Raw genomic sequence first — 3,308 nt, forward strand, 5'->3', positions numbered from 1 at the left:
TGCTAATGGATTTCATCTTCAAACCAGACATGAGGCCAAAAAGTCTTTCCGGTTTTTAAGAGTTAAATGTTAGCCAGAGAAGAAATGTAGCTCTTCCTTGACAAGAAGTTCTCCCCAAACCAATCAGATTCCCTACACAGAATCAGAAAACCAAGAGTAAAATGGAACCCAGGTGTTAGACTAATTTTTAATTTAGCCATAAATGAAAAGAGGAGAAATATTAACCCGAGATGCAAGTTGTTTGTTGTGTTCTTTACAGAGAACATCTTAATAAAGGAAGGATCCCACTTTGCTCTGTGATATAAACCGTAGTCTGCTGGCCAAACGGTAACTGTGTGTGTGTTGGGGCCGGGGATGCAGCTGAGTGGCCGTGGCAAGGAGACACCGCTGTGGGAGCTAGATATGCAATGGACGTTGTTGTGTCTTAGGTAATGACCAGGGCTCACCTCACATCTTCTGTCATGATACAGTTTCTCAGGCTCTGTTCAGAGTCATTGATGGGGAGTATTGGACGACAAGGTGACATTTTGACTTTGGAGCGAAATTTTCTCATAGAAAAGCCAATTTCTGGGCTGGTGAGATGGCTCAGTGGTTAAGAGCACCAACTGCTCTTCTGAAGATCCTGAGTTCAAATCCCAGCAACCACATGGTGGCTCACAGCCATCCATAATGAAATCTGACACCCTCTTCTGGAGTGTCTGAGGACAGCTACAGTGTACTTACATATAATAAATAAATAAATCTTTAAAAAAGAAAAAAAAAGCCAATTTCTTGTTGATATTGTAACTTGAAGTTAGACATGGTCACACTAGTAATTTAGGTTTTTGTAAACATATAAATGTGCATCTGTTTGTCATTCATGAATGTCTGAGTCCTTTTATATCGCCCATTGGGTATTAATGCCTTGGTCATATGCAAATTGATTTGTTCTGGAATGTTTTAATTGCCCATTATTTAAATAAGTTTCAAATTTTTAAACATAGGAAAATGTAAGAGGCTAAAACTAACACCTGTGATGGATCAGACCTTCCTGACCACAGACACTGCTTCAAGGAACATTATTTGGGTTATATTCTACCTAGACCATTTAAACATAAAAATTCCTATTACAAAGGTATTTTACTACAGTGTAAAAGGGGATCTGCTGGAAACATGTATGAATTTTTATGACTCTCATTTTATTTAAATTCATATACTTATTAGTTATATGCCACACTGAGGGTCTGAAAGAGGATTCCCTTTTGTATCACTTCTGGGCCCTGCAGAGCCTTGCCCTGGGGAACATGTGTGTTGATGCACATGCTCACACATCCATATTTATCAGCATGCACCTAACTCTTAACTGCATGTCAAGTGGCAAAGTTCCCACCTACACCAATTCACCTGCCTTAACTCAGAACTATCATCTCTCGCCCCAAAGTATGCTTGAGAACAATCAGAGGAATTCAACATTAACCCAAACAAAATAATTTTATGGAGGGGTCTAAAGTAAATTATTTGTTTATATCATCATATGATTTTAAAACAATGTACTTAAAATTGTGGAAATGTTTTTGTGGTTTGTGTGATATTTAAAATATACCCCCAAACGCATGAGAAAGTGTAGTGTTCTATTACATATTATGAGCCCATCAATAGTAAAGAACTGGAAGGAGGGAAAGGAGGGAGGGAAGGAGGAAGGGAGGGGCAGAGGAAGGAAGGAAGGGAAGAAGGAAGGAAAAAGGGAGGGATAGGAGGGAAGGAGGGATAGATGCTAACCTTTGGATGTGATATTATCCAATTGCTACAGATTATTAGAAAATCCAATGCTCTACAGAATCCATTTATCGCATGCATATTATAGCTATGTCATGCTGTTTATGGTCAACATTTAATAAGATGACACCATGATCAGTGACCATGGTTTATGAGCCAAATCTGGCCCAGCATTTATTTCTGTCCAGCCTACAAGGTGCATACAGTTTTTCACATTTTTAATGATGGGAAAAAGTCAAAAGAATAACATTTTATGATATGTGAAAATGATGTGAAATTCAAGTTTTAGAGTCCATAAATCAAGTGCCATTGAGACCCAGCTGTGCTGGCCACTCATTGGCTGCTCCACCATCACTGGTGGCTACAGAGCTGACCTGTCCCAACAGAGGCAAGCCACAAAGACTGAAACAGTCATTGGTTCTGAGACAGCACACTGTGCAGCACATAGTAGGGGTTCAGTAAGTGATATTAATATGCATAAATATATCCTTGATATATGTGTATATGTGAATGATCCATGAGCTAAGTTTATGTCCCCCAGAAGGTTTTTCATGATCTTATGATGTAGTACAGAAACTCAGCTCAACAGCCAGGCCACGTTGAGTAAGCTACTGAACGGGGCAATGGCAGCTCACACTTCTAATCCCAGCTCTCTGGAGGCCAAGGCAGGTAGACTGCCTGGTTCAAGGCAAGCCTGGTATACACAGAAAAACACTCTTGGAAAGCAAACAAACAAGAGGATTTGATGAACTGACTTACAGGCTGTGATCTAGGTAATCCAAGGATGAGTCTCAGTTCATGGGTGCCTCATGGTCTAGGCAATCCAAGGATGAGTCTCAGTTCATGGGACTCAGAAGTCCCAGTCCGATGCTGGAGCCCTGGAGGACTCTGGAGAGCTGCTGGCCTTCAGTCTACATTGAAATCTTGAAAATGTCGTATGGAATACTAACCACAGGCCAGAATAAACCTACTAAGTAGAGTGAGGGCACGTGGGCACAAAGCCAGGCTCTTTTCTCATGTCAGCCACAGGACAGACAAACCTACTAATTAGAGTGAGGGAAAGTGGGCACAAAGCCAGGCTCTTTTCTCATATCCTTTCCCATGCCTCCAGAAGGTGTGACCAGACTTAGGGTGGGTCTTATTACTTGAACTAATCTGACCAAGAAAATCCCTCACAAAGAGAGAGGGGGAGTTCAGTTCCCACCACCCACGTGACAGCTCACAACTGTCCTCAACTCCAGGATCCAACACTCTCACACAGACATATGTGCAGATAAAACATCAATGCATATAAAATAACAATAAATTATTTTTAAAAAAAAGGAAAGGAAAGGAAAGGAAACCCCTCCCTGGGGTGTACAGATTTTGGACTCTTAGTCGATTCCAGTGTACTTACATATAATAAATGAATAAATCTTTAAAAAAAACAAATAAATAAAAGTGGATAACTCACCAGGCATCTTGGCTCATGCCTTTGATCCCAGTGCTTGGAAGCAGAGGCAAGTGAATCTCTGTGAGTTGGAGGCCAGCCTGGTCTACAGAGTGAGGTCTAG

The sequence above is a fragment of the Mastomys coucha genome, unplaced genomic scaffold (genome assembly GCF_008632895.1).
Source record: "Mastomys coucha isolate ucsf_1 unplaced genomic scaffold, UCSF_Mcou_1 pScaffold4, whole genome shotgun sequence".
NCBI classification, from domain to species: domain Eukaryota; kingdom Metazoa; phylum Chordata; class Mammalia; order Rodentia; family Muridae; genus Mastomys; species Mastomys coucha.